Below are 26,064 nucleotides of genomic sequence, written 5' to 3'. Positions count from 1 at the left end.
ACTATCCCGGACATGCACAGAAATACCACCCACAGAAAACAACATTTATGGGGAATAAATAGCACTGTTCTAGGCAGTGGCTCTCAAACTTTTTTTACTGGTGACCCCTTTCACATACCAAGTCTCTTAGTGTGACACCCCCCCCTTTCCAATTAAAAACACTTTTTAAATATATTTAACACCATTATAAATGCTGGAGGCAAAGTGGGGTTCAGGGTGGAGGTTGGCAGCTCCCGACCCTCAGTTTGAGAACCCCTGCTCTAGAGAATCAGCTTTGCCCTCACTTGAATGCAGGACTTTATGTATTTCATCACGATAAATTCTAGCTCTTATGTAGCACTTTTCTTCAGTACATCTCAGAGCACCTCACAATCTTAAATGTATTTATTCTCACCACACCCCTGAAAAGCAAGGCAACTATCCCTACTTCACAGATAGGGAACTAAGGCACCAAGTAACTTGCCCTAGATGTCACAGGTAGTCAGTGGCAGAGAAGGGACTTGAACAAAGGTCTCCCAAGTTCTAGGGTAGTGTCTTACTCACTGGACCATCCTTGCTACTTACTCTAACAATGGGCAAACCTCCAGGCTTGGTGTGAAGGTTCAGTCTGGATGAGCAGCCTCTGGAAGGGAGAGATTTGGGTGTGTGGGCTGGTTTTTGGAACAAACGAATTCTTCCAACAGTATTTGGTTCTTTTGATGAATATAGGGGTGCAGCTGGAAAGGTGTACTTGGCCAACACTGAGAATGCAGAAGGCAACAAACACCACTTCACAGTCTGGATTTCATTCTGTTTCAGTCACTGAGGTTTTAGGTGCACTGGGAGAGCTTTGCTCCACTTGTCAGCTAGATCCCTGCCCTTTGTCATAACTGCAGAAAACCTCTAGGTCTATTCTTGACTAGGTATTGTTAATGTCTCCACCAAGAGCGTACAAAGCCAGCCAACTGATAATGAATCCCTGCTCAGGAAGAAAGTCTCTAGAGATAGAAACTTCAGTTCATCTGCAAATTTGACACGATCAGCTCAGGATTAAACAAAGACTGTGAATGGCTTGCCTTTTACAAAACCAGTTTCTCCTCCCTTGGTTTTCACACCTCAACTGCTAGAACAGGGCCTCATCCTCCCTGATTGAACTACCTCATTATCTCTAGCTTGCCTGCATATATATACCTGCCCCTGGAAATTTCCACTACATGCATCTGACGAAGTAGGTATTCACCCACAAAAGCTCATGCTCCAAAACGTCTGTTAGTCTATAATGTGCCACAGGATTCTTTGCTGCTTTTACAGATCCAGACTAACACAGCTACCCCTCTGATACTTGAGGAGGTAGTGTTAGAACAGCTGCAGCCTGGTTTCATTTGGTGGCATAGCACCAATGTGGGATTGGTGTCTATTGTTAGCTCTCTTCATCCTGATGTTGGAAGTAGTAGTTATGCCCACCTAGATCACCATGGATGCTAAAAAACGTCTTTGTTTCCTTCCCTTTGGTATCTTACTACCTTTTACTTTCTCTCAGGAATGCCTCTGGTTCTGTTTAACACACCAGCCGCCAACTTGTTAGATAAAAAAATATAACCGGGTTTTGGTTCAGTTCATTATGAACATTCACCATGTTGCCACCTGCTCTGACGTAAAACCTGCTTCCTCCCTCTCAATATATTACTACTTTTCTTAAAAGCTGTGGGTCAACCCAGAGAGTGGCAGCTTCAGCCAGTGTAAATCCAGGTGCAGGGTCTCCAGGGGCAGAAAGGGAGTGATGATGTGGGAGCGCAAAGCAGACTCTGCCTTCCTTCTAGTGGGCTCTGCAGACAGCCTACATGGACAAGATGTGGGTGACAGCAGGAAAAGGGTCAGCTGAACAGAAGATGCACTCGTACAGCACATCCCCGACACAGCCTTCATAGAAAAGAACAGAGGGGTAGTCGTGTTAGTCTGGATTTGTAAAAGCAGCACATGTATGCCCGTTACAATGGACCAGATCAGTGAATGGCGGGACTTTCCATTCCCTCCCAAGGCCAGACAAAAACACTCCCTCTGAGATATCATTTTATACACCAATACAAACAAGTTATGTATTTCCCCTGGCATATCTGGGTACCACTCTCTGACGTATCTGGGTGTCACCCTTTGCCTTGTACCTGTTGGTTCAATCAAAATATCGCTATCTATCATGCTGTCATCCTAATCCTGTCTTTAGGATGGGTTAGCATGTTCCTAGTGTCTTTCTGGGATGGGCTGGTATCGAGGTGTTCTGATACCACCTTTCTGGAATGCGTTTGTGTGTGTATTCTTGTGACTAACACTACTTAGGAATGTGCGTTTCTGCAATATCAGCCATGTTCTTGTCAGATTCTGTGAGCAGGGCCTGCCTCTTGCTCACAACCTGACTTTGCTTCATATCAGCAAAGCTTTGCCCACTACTTTAGTTCAGGCCTTAGGCCTCACACCAGGCCTTATGTCTCAGGCTCTCTTTCTTCTACAACTACCTTCTAGAGAGAGGCTCAAGGAGCTCAGTCTATTTAGCTTAACAAAGAGAAGATTGAGGGGTGACTTTATTACAGTGTGTAGGTACCTACATGAGGAACAAATATTTAATAACAAGCTCTTCAATTTAACAGAGAAAGACATAACATGAGCCAATGGCAGGAAAATGAAACTAGACAAATTTAGGCTGAAAATATAGCGCAAATATTTAACGGTGAGAGTAATTAGCCATTGTAACAACTTTCCAAGGGTTCTGGTGGATCCGCCATCACTCACCATTTTCAAATTAAGACTGGATGTTTTTCTAAAAGCTCAGCTCTAGGAATTATTTTGGGGCAGTTCTCTGGCCTGTCTTCTACAGGAGGTCAGACTAGATTATCACAATGGTTTCTTCTGGCCTTGGAATCTATGATTCTGTTGTTGGCCTATATTCTGGCATCCAGGTGCCATGTGCTTTGTTTACTCTTCACAGACCAAATGACTAAAACTCACTGTCTAGTACATCAATTTGCTATTTTTGATTTTATATCGATTTCACTACTTTTCCTGTAGGAGACTTCAAAATAATGTGACAGCTACTGTCATTACCAAAAAGAGAGGAGACCACCTGCTCTTGTCTCCACTGGGGAGTAAGACCATCTGTGTTTCTTTCGCCTCTGCTTCAAATACAAAACATTTTCTCTCCTTAAAACAGGCAACACTCCATAATGTCAATCTCCCTCACTATCTCTTTCCTTCTTTTTCTCTACCCATCCCCCAAGCTACCTTTATTAGTATTTGTCTGTCTCTCAGAATTATATGTTCCAGATGATTACATAAGCATCATTTTCAACAGACTTTCTGCTGCCTTCTTGTTGCTGAAAAGTCTTGGTTCATACAGCGTTTTTCGCTTATTAGTCACTGGCTGCTTTACAAGTAGTTGGTCACCTTTCCAGAGATAGACAAGATAGCTGTTCTTTGCTGATCAACATTAGCTTCTGCTTGGTCATCTTTTACTCTCATCTTACGATGTCTTTGGCCTGGGATGGCTTAGATGGAGAGAAATTGTTTCATAGCATCCTGCTTAAACATCAGACGCATGGGTGTGGCATTTGTCATTTCATGTGCAGCAGATCCATACGGTCATAAGAATTGGTGTTGTACTGTACACATAGATACATCTGAGATATTGCTATTTTTTTATCTATTTGCATGAGTTGCGATTAATCTCTCCCATGCTGCAAAAAAGCTTATGCTCCATCAGCCAACAGAAATCCTGATGGGTCCATTATCAGTTTTGATTTTGTTGAGAATGCCAAAGGTCATAAATGCTTTGTCTAACGCAAGGATGATTGTTGTTAATGCTACATATTTTGCTAAATGGGGCCAAGTGAACAAAGTCAGTAGCCCCTGGCTTTCCGGGCTGGGACCGACAATGACAGTTGCAGTTCTGGCTTTCTGGGTAGGATGGAACAATGGTCAGTCTGTAGCCCCCCGACGGGGTTGGGCAAACAAATAGTCTGTGGCCCCCACTCCTCCTGGCTGGAGCTGGCAGTAGTAGTTGGGGTTCCGGGTGGGCCAGAACAACAATCAGTCTATGGTCCCTGAGCCTCTGGGCGGGGACTCAGAGCAAACAGCAGCCACCTAGTAGGGTGTGGTAGGGGAACCCGGCCCCTCCTGCTGAGGGTTTAGGCATCAGCTTCTATTACATCCCATGCCACAGATTGCATCCCAGGGATCTCCTCGGCTGGCAGTAGCTTGGCATCTCTGTCAGTCTGCGCAGTCGGCAAGTTACCCACAGTGTAGTCCAGGTCTACGGGCTCTACCTCTTGGAGCGTCACCGACCCCTCTGGAGGAGCCAGTAGTACCCATCCTCCGTCCTCCGCAGCCAGCCCCGACTGAGCTGGGCTGCTTCCTTTTATCCAGCTCTTCCAGCTGGAGCATGCGCAGCAGGGGAATCAGGGCGTGGCCTCCTGGGCCCACACTGATTGGTCTGCCCCCTTTGGCCGAGTGCGGGGTTGGTACACCCCGTCACAGCTGATTACAGGAAACACCTTTCTCTGTGGAGCTGTTGTCTTTAAACCATTCCCAAATGATTGACATTTGCTCTATTAGTGATCCTTTTCTTGAGAGCTACAGCTATCACCTCACTTTCCTTTAGTTTTTGTTTCTTTGTCTGAAGTTGCATATATCTTGAAATGGTCATTCAAAGTGGTCTGGAAGTCATAAGTTCAGAAGTCTCAGTGGAGGCACATGCCATTCATTTACTGTTAGGGCTTATCTACGCTTATACTTACAGGTGGAGCTGCGCCACTAGACTGCTTCATGAAGACTCTATCTATGCTGACAGGAGAACTTGTCCCATTGGCATAGCTACTTCATCTCTCTGAGAGGTGGTGGCTATTTTGACAGGAGATGCCTGTCTACAGCGCTGTCTATGCCGGGGTGAAGTCGGTATAACTATGTTATAAATCACACCCCTGAGTGACGTAGTTATACTGACATAAATTGGTAGTGTAGACCAAGCCTTAGGAGCGTAGGAATGAGGAAGAAGAAATGAGGGGGGAAAGAGGCAACAGAAAATGGATAAACCTGAATGGGAAGAGACTTGGTGGGGCACTGTTTGTCTCACAATCATGATGTCGTAAATTAAGTACTGCTGTTGCCATTCCTTAGCATACACGTACCACCCTCCCCAATAGAAACAAAATTTGTTTTGAGACCCTTCACACATGATCACCTCCAAAAACATGTCTTGTGGCAACCTACAACCTCTATCTATGCCTCACCCCTCAAAAGTGCTGTTCACCTCATCCTTGCATTGCAGTATGAGTTCCTCATATACTGGGTTGAATTTAATTATCAGCCATTGATGAGACTAAGAACAAAGTGGGTCTTGTCTTAGAACAAAACCACACCAAAATACCATAGTTTAATTAGCCATGTTGATGCCACACACAGTTTTATGTTGTATAACACAAAAACTTTCTGCTAGGCAAAGACACGTGAGTTTAAGGTACTTCAGTGCTAAAAGCAAAGTATGAAAAAGTCATACAGCGTGAAATCCAATCCACGCAGTGGGCAGTAAAGGAACTTAAATGGGACTTAACAGTTGTATAAGCCTTCTGGTGGTCCCCTGTACAGGACTGAATTTCATCCACAATTGCTGTAGCATAAAAATATCCAGCAAAAACCAACCAAACCTAGGCGACTGCTCTTTCTTTAATATGCAAACGCAGTTAAGGGAAAATTAATCCCTTGGTGTCTGAAAAGGTAATTTTAATCAAAGTTAATTATGAACCCCTAAAAATACCAAATGGCAGATGAAATGTGCTTACAGTATGATTTTATTAGTACAATTCTCCTGTACCGTGTAAAGTACTAAGCTATCTAAATAGTCCAAGTGAGACCTATTGTGCCAAAGAACAATTTAAATATATTGTTCAGCTAATGTGGCAATATTCATTTTGTAAAATAATCATTCTCAATGAATTAAGGATTCTTTTCATCTGTGTTTCACTAGGCAGCATAGGTATTTTCAATAAATGGGAACACAAATAATATCTCAGTCTAAAATCCATCACATTCATAAAGATTAACAGGTCAAAACCAAGAGGAAATGTGATTAAGAAATGGTACTAAAAGGTGAAATAATTGGTGGGAAGTGGAAGCACTTCATTAGGGTGTAATACCAAGCCATATTTTAGAAGTGTGCAGTAAACACATGAGGCTAAATCTTCAGCTCATGTCAATGGAGGTAGGGTGATTGACACCAAGTATGAGTCTGGCCCTTGCAGATTTTAATACATTTAGCACGAAGGGCCAGATTCTGTTCTCAGTTACACTAGGCAACCCTGACGATGATAGTCGAATTGCAGTAATTTAACTGAGAGCAGAATTTGGACCATGAGAGACTTTTACTTCTGTCATCATAACCTATGTTGGCGCCTTATTCCCCTGTCACTTACATGGCTATAAATCAGCCATTAACGTCATTGAAGATCCACTGGTGCCAAACTGGTGTAAAGGCAGAGGAGAATCAAGCCCCTGGTTTGTTAAGTGCAAGACCAATCAAATGATGAATTCCTTTGGAATCCTCCCTGTTATCTGGTCATTTATATCAGTACCATAGTTTAGTGTATAGTTCTTAAGTTTCTTTCCCATTCCAGTGCACTCTCCAGGCTCAAGGGACAAGTTATCATCACAGGGGGAACAAGGCTGTCTAAACTGCATGTAATGTGAGCTGTTTTCTCAGTTATATACAGTATTTCAGTAAGTCATTGTTAACAATGGGACATCTCCAGCCTCTCAACACATTAGCCTAATATATGGCTAGCATGAGAAAGGAATTGATTTTTACCTTTTAGGCCCTTAAGTTTAAAAACAATCTAGGATGTTACATTATATTAGTTGATGTGAGGAAAGATGTGCCATTACTCTTACATTTAAAACAATACCATCAGAGGATCACTGTATATTTCTCTGCCAGCTCCAGCGAGAGTGGGGCAGGCTTTTGTAAGCATGTTGTACCTTTCCTCAAACCTCTGCATGGCTAGCCATTTTCTTTGGTATTGTTGGTTATAATCTTCAAAGCTGTTACGGCTTTTGCCCCTCGCACAACTGTCACAACAGGAAGAAGCCACATGGGCACAGCTGGGTTCCAGATACTCATATTTTCTAAATAGACACAATCATGTCAGGCTGTGCTAGACACACTCTGATATCTGGAAGCTTCTAGACCACAGAACACAGGGATCACCACTACAGGACTCTCAAACTATTTAAAGGGATGCTAACCTATTCTTAGGCCCAGTTATCTAGGAGACCACATCTTGCTTAGTAGTCATCTCATGACAGCTTAGATTAGCTGAGATGCTCTTGTAGTTTGACTGTCTTGCAGTGGACTGCGCTTTCCAGGACCAGCATGCAGTGAGGTTTCTCAGTGGAAGCTCCTTGCCTTGAACTCACTCCCGGTGGCTCTCCAAAGCCAACTATCAGTGTGCTGTGGGATCCGGTCCAAAGCCCAGAGATGTCATTGGGCTCTGTATCAGGTCCACTGTATAAGGTGCACATCTTCGGTCAGGCTTTTGAATATGAAAGTGATCTAGTTGCTGAGGTATTCGTGTTTCTCTTAACCTCTTCCCATTGCATGGGAAAGCATTGTGTTCCCTTCAGCAGGTAGCTATAGGGAATCCTGTCCTGGCTGACGATCACCTACATCCCCCCTCTCCCTCTAAGGACTGGCGAGGGCAGGATTTAGCCTATGAATGAGTTTTCTTCTCTATTTTTAGCAGTGGAAAAACATAACTGGGTCAGATTTTCCCATGGTGTAAACCAGTGATGCGCCGCTGAAGTCAATTGAAAAGAAACTGGCCCCACCATGTTTAAATCAGAGCACTGGCCTCATTCGCAAAGTCTGCTCATAAAAGGTCAGATCCTCCTGTAAGAACTTTCCAGCGCATCTATAAATAGTGAAAGCAGGCACTGCAGGAAGAGGTGTTTGGAGCAAATGTGTCTCAAGTACATTTCTGAGATAAAATGTGATAAGCTCTAACGAGAAAAATAAAGTGACCCGACCTTACAAGAGCTTGAGTGAGTCATTCTAGATGGATTGCTAGTAGGATAGCCCCGGCACCTCTAAGTGTAAAAGCTCATTGGGACTGTGCAGATAAAATTGCTCAGATGATAGACCTCTAGACATGGGCTCAAAGCAAAGCATAATCACAGCATCTATCTGGGATACTGGCTTCCATCACATAATTAGGGTATTAGCGCTTTGTAATGCTGACTCAGGTCACGTGACTAGAGGCTGGAAATAATGCAGAAGTGGTTCTTGCCAGCTGTCCTGTGACTCACATTTTTATGCCGTTTTGTGCTGCATCACTAGAGTAAGCCGGCATTGCATTTTCTGGAAGATGTGCTTTAATTAAACACAAGTTACTGGGCTCAAAGAAAGGATAAGTGGGTGAAATGCTAAAGCCTGTGTTATACAGGAAGTCAGGTGAGATGATCCAATGGTCCCTTCTGCCCTTAAAATCTATCAGTCCAATGGAAGGGTGATCCATAGAGCCAATTTGGTAGCTCTTACACCACATTCCCTTCTTGAAGCTAAGTAGCAGGAGAAAAGCAGACAGGGTCAGGATACTCCTGGGCTGTGTTTTAGCCACACCAAATTAAGGGCCCTGTAATCTTAAAGTTAAAGATACTTAATCAATAGTCAAAGATTTTGACCCATTGCAGAGGGCTTCCTTCGTGTTTCAGTACTTTTCTGCTTTGCTCTGTTACTTTGTTTTGTTTACCCCGAACCCTAGTAGATGTGACATGATTCCTTACCGGTGTAATTTATGAGACCAACTTAGATTAAAGGTTAGTGACCTGTCTATTCATCGATCAAGAATTGTGTTAATTCCTTTATGAGGGCACAAGTTTAAAAGATTTGTTGCTTTTTGCTGCTGTAATTTTACTTCACTGCTCACCCCTTCAGCTGTAGTCACACAAGTGGAGCCCTGAATTTTTAATGATAATCCTTCCTAGATCAGAGATAAACACATGCTAAAGCCGATTGATTCTCTAATCAATGCGGTATGTACAGTGTATAAGTAGACGGCTTTTGGAGCTACAAGATGATGTTTTTATCGGGAGATCTGAGCCCTAAAATTCCACACTGCAAAGTGGGTGAAAGGGTGGTTCCATAAGGTGCATTAACCCGTTTAATGTGCAGTGTAGGGTGTGCAGAGTTGCTGTCTGTCATCACCATCCCCATGTTGATTTAAATTGGTAGTAACACATCTGTGTCAAGGAGAAAGGCTAAACCTCAGGCTGTTATAAGTAGATGATGAAGCCCTGGTGCTAGCTTGAACCTAGTTAAGCATATTGAATAAAGGACAGGGAACACCTGCAACCATGCGAGTGTAGTGAGAGTTTGCATTTAAGAAACTCTTGTCAGACTGGCCTCAACTGAGCTGCCTTTAGATTTACTTGTTTCCTCAGCAAAATCGTGTCCGTGTGTTCTTGGTGGGGGGAGGGACAGGCCTGCTTCGCCATAGCTATGGGACCATTCTATTGAATATAGTGTGGAGTGAGAATAAGGAAATAAGAGAGGCAAGCAATTCTGTTTAACTAGAGGTTTTCCATATCAAACTGATGCCAAATGATATGGCAGATATGATGCGATGCGCAAAGGAAATCTGTCTCTGCTTTGGTAATTGGTCATGAAATGCACCAGCCACTGTCCTCACATGTCCAGTCATGCAGCATAATCACAGTAGAGTTATACTTAACCTATGACGTTGCCCCAGAGATGCTGCACCATAAAAAAATACTTCATAACCGTGTCTGTGCAGTCATTCTATAGTGAAGACACGTTTCCAATAAGCCAAAAAAGCCTGTTTCTGTGGAGATATTCATTCCTGCTCTCTCTCTCAGATTGAGCATTTGTTTAGATTCACAAGATTGAGCAGTGGATCCTTTGGGATATAAGAAAAACTTATTCATATGCATCAGTAGAATCTAATGCAGTTCTTCCTTCTCTCATTCCTCACATCTGTACAGATGGGAAGGGGTGTGTGCACACACCCCTTCTCTACAGAAGTAGGCTAGATTTTTTTTTAAACTATTGGGGCTGCACACCACTAACCTTGAATAGAAAATAGATGCTAATAAATGCAAGCCATTTTACACTTCATGGCAGACTCATACTGGTGAAATGGTTTAATACTTAATTACCATGCTTGTCCTTCCCTCAAGTGCAGATGACATTCCTCAGATAGATTTTTCAATAACAACGGGAAGTAAATCGAGAAACTAATTAGTTATTCATATAATCCAGAATATTGATGATGCATTGATTAAAAGGATGTGGTGACACCCATTCTAACGTGCTGGATATGTCTATTCGTTTAGTCTACTCCCTGCTGTGGTGTTTTTTGGAAGGTTCTATGGAAAATGATAAAAATGCCCTCCAGCTTCTGCAATGCAAATATTTATAGAAAGCATTTCTTTTCATTTACATTTTGTTGATCATTAAGCGTGGCAGTAGAATAGTTTGACTCATGCTCCAGGGGCAATATCTGATCTGTGGTGTCTTAGGACCATTTTTGTGGCATCAAGCTATAATGAGATCTGTAGGTTATTGACTAATCCAAACCATAAACATTCTAAGAGCATGTAAGGGGATCCAGAGGACTAGAACCCAGGTGAACAGGACACTGGATGACCAATTCTTCCACACTACTAATCATTAGCCATGGCAGAATTGTGATCCATACACTAGAAGCCCTAGGGGACTAAGCCTCACAGAAGTCCTATGATCTCTGATTTGTCCTGATGCACTATTTTAACATGGAGGAAGTTCCAGGAAGCTTGGAAATACTTGCCTGTTACTCCAAGGCTCCCTCTCGTTGACAGCTTTGGATTCCAGCTCCCTTCTTTGGCTCTGATTCCTGGCTTGATCCCTGACCCCAGCTTGCATACCTGGCTGGACTCCTGCTTCCTGACTTTGGCTCTGACGTGACTCCTGGTTTCTGATTTATGGCTTGACTCCCGTCTCCAACACCTGCTCTGACCACTAGGCCTGACTCCTGGTCCTGTCTGCTAGGCCAGAGAGCCCACATCCCAGTTGTGACAAAGCAATCATTAGACAACTGCCTAGAGTGGAGGGCAGGCAAGCCAGCTTGTTTTTTTCAGTAAAGTTCTATGATGTGTGCCTCGTTCCCCTTTGCAATGGAGCATTTGTAATGAAGTATTTACGTTGGGTAGCCCAAAGGTATGAGATGTGACAGTTTTAATAAACTGTGAGATTCCCAATCACTATCATTAGCACTACGACATTTATGTTTAAATTATAGCTGCCTGCACAAAGAGTAGAACTATTCCTCGAATAAAACAGTAAGTGAAGGGTGGGGTGGAAAATAGCGTACACACATCTCAGTTCCATGACGACAATCGCAGCACATCCTTTGATTTCTTTGTATTTTGTTTGGGACTGAAATATTCTCAAACACGTGTCAGGGCACCTGTAGGGAAGAGGAAATTTTACTTTGAGTGCACCTTTCAGCTAGAAGTTAAACCCGAGGAATGAAAAGCACCAAGCGTTTTGTGTAGAAAAACACACTATTTAGTTGATAATTGGTGAGAATGGCAGTCCTGTTTTTATTAACTGAATCTTCGCTCCCTGGAGGAGCGTGTCATATACACTCACGCTAATATATTTGAGAGGCAACTCCATGGGTCAGAGGCTCAGACCTGCTCACTTCCTTTTGCACTGGGGATTCGATTTGCATGGAGGAGTTGTTGAGTGGCATAAATGGCTCTACAACAGCTGCTCCTGATCACTTCCTGTGTAGGGGGTGGGGTAAAGATGGGCCTGGCCAGACTACCTGGCTGTCAGGTGATCTTGGATTGGAGGGGAGGGATTGTTCCTTTCAGCCCAAGATAGAGCAGTCCTGGGGCTTCTCTAACTTCTATGGGGAATGAATTAGGTACACTCTTCCCTCAACCATCAGAGGTGCTCAGAAGTATGTGTCTTATCTCATCTGGAAGGATCCTGTAAAGGCCAGTTTCAAAATGTGGAGGAAAACAGGTATAATAAATGTCTTGGGCTTACCTGACATGGTTCCTGGGGTTTAAAAGATCATGTTCAGAAAGATCTGCAAATATAGGGCCCAGTCTTGCAATCTTTAATCAGGCAAAACTCTCATTGACTTCCACACACAGTTCAGTGCAAGCACTTCCATATTCACCTGAGTAAGGGCAGCAGCCATGGTCCTTAAAACCAACTCTTTAAAACTGACTTCTAATGAACCTGGCACAAAACTGCAAAAGGCAACTCAAAGGTGTGTTGCTGATCAAGCCAGCAGTGCTCACAATGTCCTCTCTTAATTTTTTTCCCATTCATAATTAGTTTTAGACTCTATCAAATCAAAAATACTTAATAATTGAGCATATTTCTTTGTGTTGTACGCAGTCCATTCTTATTACGTTAAAGAGAACTATTTTATAGAGATTTTATTTGCTCTGTAGACTGCAGCCAGGAAACAATAGCCATTTCATAACCATGTGATATCTAGAAGAAAAATGTACATGTTAAACTATAGTGAGATTTTATTTTATTTTCAACTGGCATATTTTGTATATTCATGCCAAAGGATCATAAATATGTGTTCAAAATCTTTATCTTCAGTTAAATTGTACATAGCATGAATTATTGTTGTTTTCCTCCCAGATCAAGCAGGAATAACTACATATTTTTCACCTGGTTTGAATAGATTTTGTCTTTTAAGAACAGGTTGCTGCCCCTGAACTGTTCTTCTCGGATATATTCCTGTGCAGATTTAACCCACAGGATACTGTGGAAGCCCTGGCCTTTTTCATCATGTTAATTTTCTAGCATCTCTGTTAAGATAGCGACACGTATGGTCATGTAAGAGCAATCCCGTTCTGTAATTTTCAAAGCACTTTTGGTGGGTCTACCTAGCAGCACAGAGAGAGCACAGCTAATGAGGACCCATTTCTAAATCTGGCTCAGACTATGTCCATCAGGCTCAGGGACAGTGGCTTGTTTATTTTTCCGCCCTGCGCCACAGGAGCTCAGTGTCAGAAATGACTGTCTTATCGCCATGGTGTTTCAATACGCTTGAGCGAAGCATGTTAACCAGGAAGCTGTCATTTCAAAATGTATATAGAGTGGGTTCTTTACACACATCAGAACAAATCCCATGGGCACGGATTATAAATGTATAAGCAGATATGGGCAGGGAAGATGGATCCTTTCACTCTCCACAGGTATATTGGAGAGCTGGAACTAAACCAGAAACCCTGGACCCAAACACACTTCCTCCTTGGGACCTTCAGACCCAAAGCCAAATGTGGTAGCGTTGGCCCATCCCGAGGTGGGTGTTTGTTTTCACATCACAGGGTAGCAAAATTTGAGCCTTAAAAATAGTGAAACCTCAGAGCTGAATCTTATGGTTTCCAATGTGAATGTGCTTGGGATTCCTGGCATTCAGGAAGGTTTGTTTAAGGGCTGGATGGTGCCTTTAGGTACAGACCTGAGCAAGGTGCAGCGGTTGCATTGCCTCAGCAATGACCCGGGTAGGCATTGTGCCTCTAAGTCACAATCCTCCCCTGCTCTCGGGTGGGGGGCATGTAGCATTTCACTGCTGGCCTATGCCAGTAACACATTACGTCACTCCCTGCCCCGAGGTTGCTTAGCTCCATGGGCCAGGAAGAAAGGGAAGGGGAACCAATAGCCCTTTCCTGCTCCATGGAGGAGCCTGCAGCTGCGGCAAGGGAAGTCCCTACTCCTTTCTCGAGAGAGAGGGTCACACAGTATGTGACAGCATGACCCCACCTCTGAAGAGTCAACAGTCTTATTTCCAAACTCTGCTAACAGTCCGGTTACTAAACTGACACGCCCCTGCAATCCATATCTGGAGGTGCCAGTTTAGTGACGACGACTTGAGAAGAGCAACCAGCTGCTCTCTGGTCAGACAAGTGTAAGCAATAGTTAAATGCTGAACTTCATTCGCTTCAAATGTAAAGTGGCAGCAGCTGCTTCTCCCATTAGCCAAAGTAGCATTATAAATACATATCTAAGTACACAGACACTGCCTCGTTGGCAATGCATTTCATTTTAGCTACACAAGGACAATGTCTCCTTGGATGGAAGAAGCCAAGTGACTATTAGCCGTGTATTTCGGATAGCATCATGTAGCTTCAGGGCCACGCGGAAGATGTGAAAGCTGAAATTCGATTGTAACCCAGTAATAGGCGGAAAGTGGACAAGTGACTCCAAGAAAGTCTGAAAAACATGCTCTGAAATGCAGCTAGATTCACTGTGGACAGGGGTGGACTGCAGCTTCAGAAGGCGAAAGAGGTCTCCCTCACTTGCTTAGAGTAATTCAGAGTATGAGCTACCCCATGAAAAGGTGTCAGGTCTATGAGAACTGACAGCTAGTTTACTTGCTAAAGTTTTTTCTTGTTTATTGAATGTGTGACCCACTGATCAAAGCTAGTCAGACAATGGCAGAGACCATCAAATACAAAAGGTTGGGCTGGGTTCACTCCTGGGTCTCTGCCAGCATCTGCTAGTGGGAGTCCTGTGGCAGAAGGATCATGGTGGATTTCTCCATTAGTGGCAATTCTTAAATCTAGACTGGAAGTTTTTTCCCTAAAAGATCAGGTGGCTGGGCTGGTGGGGCCAGCAGCTCACAGACTCTAGTTTGTGCTAGTTGGGATGTGAGAAGCACAGCTGTGCAACAAAGGATATTGCCAGTTCAGCATGCACACACAAGCTCCACTCACTGGCCCTAAAGCAAAGCTGCCTGCCCTAGGCAGAAACACAGAGGGTGGAAGGGGGTGGAAGTGCCCTGGCTATTCTGCAGTACGTTCAGGTTCATATATAGCAGAGTGCCTGGGATGCAGGGGCACCAGGCTTGTTCAGGGCGGTGTAATTTACACCTCTGCATGACAAGCTCTGAATCTGGGCCATCGAGTTGGTTTGTCTGGGCAGACTTCTTCAATTACCATGATGTTTCTAAGGTCCTGTGAGGATGCAGAGTTAGCTGCAAATAGGGAAGATTTGAAAAAATATTAAAGGGAACAAGGCTTGACTGCTTGGCTTCTAGAGAGCGTGCTCTGTCCTGCGGCGTACAGGTGGAGGTAGTGGGAGAGGAGTGCTGAGCCATCGACGGGGGGGCTGAGCAGCATGCCATCAGATGAGGTGAGCAGGCTCTGCATCAGTGGCGTGTCCAGGATGCTGCACCCAGCGTAGGCCATGAAGTGCTGAGGATGCTGCTACCTGGGAGCCCTTGGCAGCAGTTCTGGAGCTGGCGCCCACGTCCGTCTCACTTCCTTTTAAGAGCAGCTCTTCCATGCCCAAACAGGGTCTTGCTGAGTTAATGAAAAGAGCTGCCGTGGGCATCACCTTGATGCCTAGCATTGCATTTAAGCAGCTGTGCCCTGTCCACTCCCTGACATGCCCACTTCCTTCCCTCCTCACCCGTGCCCATTAGACATGGTAGATGTACAGCTTGTAGACACAAAACTGAGCACTGAGCATTTCTCTGTGCAATACTGCAGCCTCTGAGCGAACGCGTAGTGCCTCCTCTTTGCCCCCCCCGACCTTTCTACATCAGCACCCAGCAGGATCAAGCCCAGAAGTCAGCTGTGCCCTAGTGTTCACCCCTTCCCGCACTCCCACCATAGAAGGCAAATGGCAGCAAGTGCTGAAATGTAATGTCATTATTTTTTCAGCCAGCCGTGCTCAGCTGAAAGGAGCAGGGAAAAAAACTACGTAAAACACAAGTTATAGTTATGTCAAGGTAAATAACAGACTGCAGTCCAAGCAGAACAGGGAAATACAGCATGGCAGATAATTGGAACTCCTGTTTTACCATGAACATGAACTGTGTGGGAACTGCCTGTGCCACACTTAGGATATTTTATGAAGATAGCCCTCAAAACTAGTCGCAGCATGTTGGAAAGCTGTGCTTGCCTTTCTCATGACTGAACATTGAACCATCTGCAGTGACACAGATCTTTTTTCATGTGTTACAACTAACTCAGAACCTATTAAAGTGAATGTGCGACGGACAGTATTCTTTCCAAAATGCTTCACCTTGCATTTGTCTCCAGTAATTTTTACTTCCTGGGTGGTTATTATGGCTGCCCCCATTTTTAATTGCTCATAATTTTTTAATCACCGTTTGGATAGTAATTTTCCATTTCAAAAGTCCTGATTTTTAAAAAAAAAATGATTTTGAAAATTTCAACCAAACTGATTCAGCATTTTCTAACAAGATTAAAGTACATTGTTCTGCTCACATTAAAAAATTCTGGTGACCATTCCTTCAAGAAGCTCTCGCTTTGGAGCAGGGACTTGACCTTTGGCAGAGAGGGTGGCCTTTTGACAGCCACGTGAAAATCGGCACAAATTTGGCCAAGTTATAAGCCATTGAAAACAATCACAGTTCACTCATGCTCATCAGAGACACGGTAGATTTTTGTAGCTAAAAGCTGCAAAGATTCCAGCTTCACTGCACATATTTCAGCCCAAAGTTGAGGAGAACTTTCACCGCAATTGCAACTCTGAGCTGCTGCTCCAGAACTGAGAGCAGGGAAACCATCATCTCTTCTGTGTGCTCATCTGTGCCTCAGTTTACCACCCCTCACCTGGAAGGGTGCAGAGGGGATTAATAAATGTCAGAAACACTCAGATACTATAGCGATGAGCTCCATAGAAAAGCCAATAATTATTCTGTCTTTGGAGCAGTGTTTGAATAGTGTACAGTGAATAGGGCCCACAGCCACCCATTGACCAATGAGGCAAAAACAAAATTAAGAACCATAGTGAGTAAGACCAATGGTCCATCTAGCCCAGTATCCTGTCTTTCAGCAGTGGCCAATGCCAGGTGCCCCAGAGGGAATGAACAGAACAGGTAATAGTCAAGTGATCCATCCACTGTCGCCCATACCAGCTTCTGGAAAACAGGCTAGGGACACCATCCCTGTCCATCCTGGCTAACAGCCATTGATGAACCCATCCTCCATGAACTTATCTACTTCCTTTTTGAACCCTGTTATAGTCTTGGCCTTCACAACATCCTCTGGCAAGGAGTTCCGCAGGTTGACTGTGCATTGGGTGAAGAAATACTTCCTTTTGTTTGTTTTAAACCGGCTGCCTATTAATTTCACTTGGTGACCCCTAGTTCTTGTGTTATGAGGAGTAAATAACTCTTCCTTCACACCAGGCCTGATTTTATAGACTTCTATCATATTCCCCCCTTCGTCATCTCTTTTCCAAGCTGAAAGGTCTCAGTCTTATTCATATTGAATAATTGCTCATCTCCTGGGCACCATCCATCCTATTCGCTGAGGGAGGCAGGGGGCTACGTGGCAAAGCAGCTCTGTCATCATGTAATAAAAGACAGTATCACAGTGTGTACGCATAAGGGGCTGAATGAATGCCTAAGTCTGGCATCTCCTAATGTTTCTGTGTTTGACTTTGCAACCTTAATAATGTTCTTTGAATGTCGAGTTTTGCATGCATGTATTTATATTGCCATAGCCGACTGGTGCCCAAGTGTGCTGGGTGTTGTGCAGTCACATGGGGCTTGGTCATTACCGCTCCTACTTGACTAGGCCGGGGACCGGCTCAACTTGTGGCTGTAGCCCCAGTGGGGCATGCAGAGGCTACTCACCCAGTACTCTGCGCTATCTGCAAATAGATGAGCCCTGAGCGTGCCCCTGCCCACCACATATGCCTGTCCCGCGGGTGATGGGTGGGGGATCCGCTGCTCCATGGAAAGAGGTAAGGTAAGCCATTCCTCCCTCCGTGCAGGAGGGGATCAGGGGAAGAATTGTGACTTTGTCTGCACTGCAGTCAGAGGTGTGACAGCAGCACCTCTAACCCAACTAGCTCCGATCTCGCTAGCTCAAACACCTCTAGCAATGAAGCCATGGCAGCACGGGCTAGCAGGGCTCTGGCTGGGGTTGTACAGCCCGTCGTGCTGCCCATGGTGTCACAGCTTCACTGTTGGTGTTATTGGAGCTAGTTAGATCAAACCTAGCTCGGCTGTGGCTGTGGGTGCTGCAGTCACATTGCTGTTGGCAGTGTAGACATACATGCTGTCGTTTGTGCCTCAGTTTACCACTCCCTCACCTGCATGGGGTGTTGAGAGGATTAACGAATGTTCATCCTCTGCTGGGTGGAAGCAGCTATCTGATGCCCCTTATTCATATCAGATGGTAGCTGGAATCTAGTAAAAGTTTCCAACCTCAGGCTCAGAGTCTGCCTCCATTACTGTCACACTGAGTCGACTTTAACTTGTGAATAGGCTCCTCTCCTCCACCAAAAAAGTTCACTTATAATGAATGGAAGTGGTGGGGAAGGCTCAGTCTGACAGGTCAGAAAAGTAAGGAGTAAGTTAAGAAAGCAAACAAAAAAGTCTTCGGTCATCAAGCTGAGTACTGAATTAGGTCATAAAGCAGGGAAGGCATGTCCCCAGCCATACGACAAAGGGGCTCGGGTAATGAAGGGATACTGCTGCTAGGATTAAATGTTCTCTGCCAGTGAACTTAATGAACAGCTGCTTACATTTGATATAATAAGGCCAAAAAGTAAGAGGTAAAATTTTATGCCTGTAGCTCTGGACTTTGCTTGGCAAGGATAAAAATGTGGCATGTCCTACGTGGTTCCTTAAGCAACAACATTTTAAGAGACAGAGAAAGAAATAACATAAAAAAAATTTTTTTATTATTATTAAGGATTTGGTGTCCTAGCTGTAATGAAGGCGTAATAAATATAAATGGATGTTAATGGTATGTTACTAGAACTGTTCATTTTGATAGATGAAATGGAGTATCTTCTCAAAAGATGTCAGAGGTTAAAGATTATTACTGCATCATAAGGCTTCTGAAGTGAAATTCTTTGTGTTATGACTCACAAGACATTAGAGAGAGAGTGTGTGTGGAATAATTTGTAATGTATTCAAATTGCTATAAAAGTCTCTTTCTGAACACAGGATCTCTTACCAGAATCTGTTTATATCATATAGAGTATAGATAACTCCTAAAGACGGCAGTTTTTTTCAAGAACCCGAATATTTTACATGCGGAATCCTTCGATGTGTGCTAGAAGGAACACCCAGAGGTGGTACTAGCCCATGGGGAGCCCTAAGCTGGAATAATTTGGTGGGACCCCCACACATAACATCATAAAAAGCAAATAGAGGACCTCCTTGAGTCAGTTGAGGCCCTAAGCAGTTGCTAGCACCAGCTCTGGGAACATCTGGCAAAGTTCTGAAACACTAAGGTCCTGATCCAGAAGCCAATTGTAGATTTCCCTGGGTAACATCTACTTGCATGAACAGGCGCCAAGGTCTTATGTGGTTTAAACCCTTCTAATGAATTAAAAATGACATTTCTGACTGCCCCTTTGGGCTAAAAATTTGCGTTCCCTCATAATTGCTGTGCATTTCTATTTGCTAAAGCCTCTATTTGCTAAAGCAAGTTATCCAGCTCTTGCTCCTATAAGGCACCAAGAACTGTGCAGGGAACATCATGGAAGAAGTTAATCCTGGAAGTGGTGTTCTAGGCTAATTCATGTAGTCTGTATTTATTCACAACGAAACCCGAAACATCAGAACTGTATAATACAGGAGATAATAAATTTACTCCAGAGGGAATTCTGCGCCACTGTGTGTGCACAGAATTCATGTCCCCCGCAGATTTCTTTGTTTCCCTGCAGAAAAATGACTTTCTGATGGGAAAGCAAAAGAAAATTGCAAGAGCAGTCACGCACCACTCCCTAGCAGCGCAGGTACATTGTTTCAGGCAGCCAGCAGAGAGGTAAATCACCACGGGGTTGGGGACACCCCAGCCAGTGGCTCCTACCCTGAGCCGGGATCAGCTTCCAGTTGTGGCTGGGCTGGAGGCAGGAGAGGATGGGATTTCCTCTTCTCCTGCAAGGAGTGGCTGGGGCTGTGTCAGACCCACCCCCAGAAACCTCCCCCAGTTGCAGGAAGCTCAGCATCCTCCCCTGCTTCCTGCCCCCATTGCTCCCTCAGCTAGAGGGAGGGATCACTGTGTGGGGAGCTTCTCCACCATCCCCCCAAGCCTCATGCATCCTGGACCTCCCATACCGAGACACTCCCACCAAGCCTCACCCCATACACCCAGAACCCCCCCGCCCTCCATACCCGAAGCCCACCAAATCTCACCCCTGCATCTGGAGCCCCCTTGCAGCCAGACCACCCACCACTGAGCTCCCTTCACTCAAACCCCCACCCTGATGAGCCCACCCCCTGCACTCCCCTGAGTCCCCACACCAGTGACCCCCAACTAGTTGGACCCAGACTCCCCCACTGAGACCCAACCACCTTCACCTGGAAGTCCCTGCAGAGTCCCATTGCCCCTGCACCTGGAACCCGCCCCCCACAAACCTCTGTGCATCCAGATTCCCCCACCCCTAACCCCCAAGGTACTTGCACCCAGATTGTCCCACACAGGGATATGGGTCCTGGGCTCACCTATAAAGATGCCTGATGCCTCCCCCCAAGAAACCCCTGCTGGTGCAGAGAACACAGAGGGCCTGTCCCTTTGGAAATATTCAACGCCCAGTCTCATACAGATGAGTATCAGAGCATACAAAAATAAAATAGTTATCACAGTTCCCAGAATAACAGAACAGTAATTGGGGCTATATTCGATATGGGTAGCTCAGGACAGGGGACAATGGAAAAAGAGATTAGGGTAATGAAAGAGAAAATTAACAATGCATAAACTCTTCACCTTCCCAGCCAATGCATACCAGCCTGCTCCCTCCCAGCGCCTGCCTAGGCAAGTAGCGAGTTTAGGTTCAGTCTCTGATGGGTGATGCAGCACTAAAATGGGTGGCTAGCGTAGAACACAATATCAAAATAAACAAACAAGGGTGTTCTTGCAAAGTAAAGGATGGTCGGATTGTCCTTGTGGCTCTGTGGTCTGGATTCACATGTGACATTAGGCTCACTTTTGGTAGCCTGACCTTGACTCTCATCTCAGGCTCCTTGTTTCTTGTCTTTTCTGAGCTGACATTGTTTAATGTACCAGAAATCCCAAAAGGATCTTCCCTCGGGCAGGAATGTGGAGTAAAAGGTTCCTCCCTGGCTATGCTCCAAACACAGCCAACAGAAAGTAAAGTCAGGCCCTTTTCTCTGAGTCCTGGCTTATCATTGGTCCCAATAGTGTTGCTATCCCATTCTCTCTCTGCCATGGACCGCAGGCATTCTGGGAAGCAGAGTCCTGAACCTCTACCACAATCACGGGTACAGTCCAGAGGTGAGTCCCCTAGAAGCCCAGTGTGGTATTTCAAGAGCACCCCCTCCAGAAGGGTTACACTTGTAAGCACAGTTGCAGACACTACATGATTAGTCCTCATAAGATCCCTATGGAATAGACCAGTATATATTATTGTTACCCCATTTTACAGAAGGGAAAACTGAGGTTTGTGGATTATTGTTGATCCGTATAAACTTCACTGCAAGAAACCAGGTTAAACACACTCTACACATTTGTGCAGGAACTGTTCATCCAGAAGAGACAGGTACAAATTTGGTCCTGGAATTCAGGCCTGCAGTTCCCATACTTATACCAGGGCATGATTTGGACTCGTGCATGCAGTGCACACTTCCACAAACACTCAGCCTCCACTGTCACAGGAACCAGATGGGTTCTGGGAAACAGCGTTAACACTGATCTTCATACGTCTCCATATCCTCTCTTCCTCACAAGACAGAAGAGGAGACTGTTCAAGCCTAATCCATAGCAAGCAGTGTTCCTTGTGAAAATACCAAAGAAGGAGCTGCTAATGGCAGCTAAACGGATACTCTGTTGGCTTTCTACTCCCTGTACCAGGTCTTTCACACTACAGCGCACCTGCCAACTTTTCTAGAACGCCCACAGATGTGTTGACTTTATATATTCTCAGATACTACGGTGATGAGCACCAGCATAAAAACCTGGATGGATGGATGGATTTAAATAAGGGAATTGAATCAAACCATGATTTCATTAGTACCTTTTGCAAGACCAGAGGATGCCTATTCAAGTGACACCCAAAAAGAATCTAAATCTACAAGAGTCAAAAGATTAGTTACAACTAGAAAGAATAAATCAAGAAATAAAGGATGCCTATTAGAAGGGATGCCACCTTTGAAATGAAGACACTTTGGAGTTCATCAGAAACCTCTGGCACACATCCAGTCACTCTGCCTGCCACCCGCCTGAAATATATTTCCAAGACACTCCCATATTTTATGCAGTAGCTTCTAATAGATACATGCAACAATAGTACATCATATACCCTGTCAACTGCTGTGATGGGAGAGGACCCGTGGTGTCAATGTGAAGGGAGTTCTGCACATAGGAGTGAAGACCTACCACAGTGAACATTATAACTTCCCCTGAGATTCATGCCATATGTTACAGCATTTGTGTGATACCGAAGAATGTCATTCTTTTCCTCAGTCATCTCGTCAAGGAACCATTCCCTTAGATGGATGGTTGCTCTCCAGCTATGAGCAAAGAGTCAAGTAAACACAATATCATTTTGTGAGTGTTTGGCCTTTCTCTAAGAAACCTTGTAGACACTATTACAGGTTTCAGCATTTACTGATTTGCAGGCAGGTATACAAGCATACAGCAAATATAACTCTGTGTTTGACATTTTCAAAGGAAACTCAATTTTTAAAAAATTCCTTTTTTGTCACATCTTTTACGTAGGATAATAAATAGCAAAATAAAGGCCACAGAACAGCTGTCAGTTGTGATGACTTTCATTCATTACCCACCTTATCTGGATTCAAAACTCGTGACCTAGAAATGAAAGGCTTCTGTATCACATTAGCAATTCCCTGAGCCATAACCAGTCCTCCCACCCACACTGTTAGATATGTGTGCCATATATGGAGTGGATGGCTCAGGAGGCTGGTAATGGGATACAGAACCTTTCATCTCCAGCTTCCCACTTTGAATCCAAACCAAGTGGGTAGTGACCAAAAGTAATTACCACTCGACAGCTGTTCAGTGGTCTCAGTAAAATGGCTGGATGGTTTCAGTCCCTTTCATAGTGGACAGGTATCCACATTGCACAGAAAACCACCATTGCAATTACTACTGATTCCTGCCCCTACCTGGCAGTCCCAGCAACTATGCCAAGAGCTAAAAAGAGATGCAGAGTGAACTATTCTTTCACACCCAGAGCTGACCCATACCAGCGTGCATGTTCTTCTGCCCATTTACCTGCTGGATAGAGAAGGTGATGTTTTTAAGCTTTCAGTGCTGTCAGACTAGACATTTTCATGAGCATAAAATTAACTTTAAAAATATACAACCCGTTAAGGTAGACTGTGTGTATGTGGGCGGGAGGGGTGTTTGTAACCCTTTAAACAATCCCTTTGACTAGTTATGGCAACCAACTAGAATTTATCATCAAGTCTTGCAGGAGAGAAATTTCTATAGCTGAAGTTTATCCCACTTGAGAAAGTTTGATTATGAAGTGTGTGCAGGGCCAGCCCTTAAAACTGATCCTTTCCTCCCTTGATTGCAAGTAACTGTCATGAATTAACAACTGGGACAGTGATTTATTAATGTATCCAGACCACTGCTGCTCTGTGTTCTGTTTTTCAGAGATAAATGTCCTGAAGCTCTTAGCACACAGGCTATCCATCAGAGCCACTCTAGCTATGTTTCATTGCCATCAGAAAATGCAAAATTCCCCTGAAAACTGACATAAACTGCAATAATGGAGTTAAAGAAGTGCCCTGTGATAAAGTATGAAGACAGATTACAAACAAAGCAGAGCAGGCAAAAAGCAGTGTAACCTAGAGTCACATCAGTAAACGAGTCAGCTCTGGATCTAGTATTACTTATTATTAGTGAGGGTGTTTATTTGGCTAGTGGTTTTTGGGTGTCTAATTCAAGACATCTAAAAATCAGGCCTCTTTAAGAAGCTGGGTGGCTCAGCACTTTCTAAATATTTGGGGTCTCAAGGTTGGCCCTCAAAATCACTTGTCGCTTTTCAAAATCACAGCCAGCTCAGGCATTTTATACTGACAAATGCTGAAGTGAGCCAAGGGAGTCTAGAAGAGGCTCTGGAAGGGACTTGGTTTTAGTCTTCGGGCAGTCTAGAAGCTTGCAAAACTATGGCATATTTGTTACCATAAGGAATAATTGTCACTCAAGTACCTTTGCTTAAGGGTGTTTTAAGCAAGTCCAGTCCTTGCAACTGGCACTCAGTAAGGAGAGAAATGATGACGTTTTTCTGAGTGAAGGGATGGAGCTGAGCCCAGCCCCACAGGACAGGAGCTGCTGCTGCAGGATGTGTAAGGTGAGCTCACTCTTCCTCCCTCTGGGGCCTCCCCTCTGCACCAGGTCAGGATGAGGGTTGCGGTGCTGGGGCAGAGAGTGCTGCTGCAGGTGATGGGTGTCCCATCAGCAGACATTTTTCTCTTGGACTTCATTAGAAATACCAATGTCTGGTGTGTTTAATGTCTGTGAATTCGAGACTTGGAGCAGCATGACAGTCAAGTGAAGTATTCAATGCATTTAAAGCTGGTGACTGCTCATCTGAGCGGTCACCATTTCATTCTGGAGGCGTAAATTAGAGCAACCCCTGTGACATACCGTCTTCTCAATTTCAGACTTTTATACCCCCAGGGAGACGGTGACAATGCAGTATATAACAAAGTGATAGTAGCTTGGAGTGATCTATAGGAATTGATAGGATTGGACAATGGAAAAGTTACATTCCACGGCCGATGGGTATTGATGGCCATATAGTCAGTGAAGCTATAGAATGCAACTAAGCGTCATGTCCACAGCTGGCCCACTAGTGTCCCACCCTCTGCTACAAAGGAGATGGCTCAGAGACATGCTGGCAGCTTTGCTGTTAGCACTGTTGAGCCATTCCTGTTTCCCCGAGATAAATAGTCTGAGCTGCTCTAATATGCACTCAGCCCATCAGCATAGAAATTTAACTGAACCTCCATCTCTTTTTTTTTTTTTTTGCACTGGGATTAGTTATTTTAGAGCCACTGACGCTTATTCCCATAACCCCGATGCAACACATGATAAGAACACCACGAATGGGCCATCACAGTCACAGGGCTAGCTGCACCTTCATGCCCCCTTTTGGGGTCTCTCTGTGCCTGCCCTTGGGTGTCAGGCCTTGTAGCTTTCCCTTTCTCAGGGTGGAATCCTGTCTAATGCAGAGATTGTGTGCTTTGCAGAGATTGTGGACTTTCTGTCATTTAGCATGAGAGAGACATGACTGTACATTTTCAATGTAGAACGAAGGTGGTGGTCCAACTTCCAGCAGACGGGTGTTTTATCACAGAAATCACCAGCATAACTGGTGCCTGATTGGCATCCTTAGTAGAGAAGTCATGGTTGGGACTGGTAAGATACCCCCTCGGCACTAAGAGTGCATGGCGTTTTTGCCATGTCCATTGCCCCTCCAGGCTTGCGTCCCTTCCCTGTGCCCTGCCCCTCATAGCAGAGAGCAAATGTAAATATTTTGCTGAGTGCTCAGCTATGTTTATTCTCCATGCCACCCAGCCTGCAGCGCTCAGCCTGCAGCGCCATTAATGTCCTCAGAGTTTCTGAACTGAATTACATTCCAGGTGCTGCTTGCCTGCCTTTCTCCTGTCAGTCACAGTGGGAACAGCAAAGCTTTTGGGGTGCAAGCTCCAGCGGGGCCTGAGCTCCCTCTGCTCGGCCTGGAGCTCACAGCCCAACCCCCTTACCATGCGGCTCTGAGCAGGGTGGAGCTCAGGCCTCCCCGGAGCCAGGCTGCAGTTGTCCAGGGATGCTCCTGGATGCACTGAGGCTCCAGGAGAGGGTCGGAGGCAGGGTCAGACCAGGACCGGGGCAGGAGCCTCAACCGTTCTTTTGGGGGCCCCTGCAGAGTGCAGAGCCCAGGACCTGGGGCAAATTGCCCCATTTGCCCCCCTCTCTGGGCAGCCCTGGTCTATGATTCCATGCCTGACCGCAACCTGCTTGTCACTGTCTGCTGATCTGTCTTAACTTACATTCTGTAATAATACAGTTTTCAGTATA

At 44.8% G+C, this 26,064-nt stretch overlaps 1 protein-coding gene across 7 annotated transcripts in view; it reads left to right on the top strand.

The window, feature by feature from the left end:
* SGCD (sarcoglycan delta) overlaps nt 1-26,064 on the top strand; it is a 517,054-nt gene that overhangs the window by 465,550 nt on the left and 25,440 nt on the right. The window lies entirely within an intron of this gene.

Source organism: Gopherus evgoodei, chromosome 8 (assembly GCF_007399415.2).
Source record: "Gopherus evgoodei ecotype Sinaloan lineage chromosome 8, rGopEvg1_v1.p, whole genome shotgun sequence".
Classification (NCBI taxonomy): domain Eukaryota; kingdom Metazoa; phylum Chordata; order Testudines; family Testudinidae; genus Gopherus; species Gopherus evgoodei.
This window is presented reverse-complemented; position numbering and strand designations above follow the sequence as displayed.